Source organism: Cricetulus griseus, chromosome 4 (assembly GCF_003668045.3).
Source record: "Cricetulus griseus strain 17A/GY chromosome 4, alternate assembly CriGri-PICRH-1.0, whole genome shotgun sequence".
Taxonomy (NCBI): Eukaryota; Metazoa; Chordata; class Mammalia; order Rodentia; family Cricetidae; genus Cricetulus; species Cricetulus griseus.
This window is the reverse complement of record NC_048597.1, coordinates 175,751,687-175,752,915: the sequence shown is the minus strand read 5'-3', so window position 1 is coordinate 175,752,915 and position 1,229 is coordinate 175,751,687.

Here is a 1,229-nt window from a genome sequence, read left to right as displayed (position 1 = left end):
CCAAACAATACCTGAGAGCAGGGGTCATATTTTACTACTTCTCATTTGCAAAGGAATTTTTAAGTGAAAGCATGATTATCTTTATCTTGCTAACATGTTCTTTTTTTGTAACTCTGGCTGATCTGGACATCACTATGTAGACCATGTTGGCCTAGATAGAACTAATATCCACGTTCCTTTGCCTCCTAAGTGATGGGATTAGAGGCATGCACATTATGCCTGTTTACTAATATATTCTACAGGATTTTGTATGTATTTCTTGGCTGTCCTAGAACTTACTCTGTAGATCAGGCTGGCTTTGAACTCAGAGATCCACCTATCTTTGCCTCCCAAGTATTTCAATTTAAGGTGTTTGCTAACACTGCCCAGCTACTAACATTTTTTGGGGGGTGGGGGGTGTTTGAGACAGGCTTTCTCTGTGTAGCTTTGGAGCCTATCCTGGCACTTGCACTGGAGACCAGGCCGGCATGGAACTCACAGAGCTCCGCCTGCCTCTGCCTACGAGTGCTGGTGCTGGGATTAAAGGTGTGTGCCACCAACGCCCGCTACTAACATATTTTTAAAGAGAGGTTTTTGGAGCTGTAATTGTAACTAGTGTAGTGAGTGCCAGTGACATGCTCATGCCTATCACCCAAGCATTCAGGAGGCTAATGCAGGACGACTACCACAAATTCAAGGACTTCACAGTGAGTTTCCAGCAAATCTGTTCTACAATGTGACAGCCTGTCTCACAAAACAAAATAAACAAAGAATGCACTTGGAAGGTAGAGGCAGGTTGATCTCTGTGTGTTTGAGGTCAGCCTATTAGTGAGTTCCAGGACAGCCAGGATACATAAAGACACCATCTCAAAAGCCAAACAAAACTAAACAAGCAACAGTAGCAACAACACCTGTACATAACAAACAAATAAAAAACATTAGTAAAGGGCTATTTGTTGCTGATATTTGTTTGTTTGTTTGATAGTTTGTTTATAGAGGGGGGTTCAAGACAGGGTTTCTCTGTGTAGCTTTGGAGCTAATCCTGGAACCAGCTCTGTAGACCAGGGTCCTGAACTCACAGAGATCTGCCTGCCTCTGCCTCCAGAGTGCTGGGATTAAAGGTGTGAGCCACCACTCCCAGACCTGGTGGGTTTTTGTTGTTGTTGTTGTTGTTTGAGAAAGGGTCTCCCATACAGCTCTGGCTGTCCTTGAGCTCATATTCACCTGCCCCAGCCTCCCGAGAGCTGGGA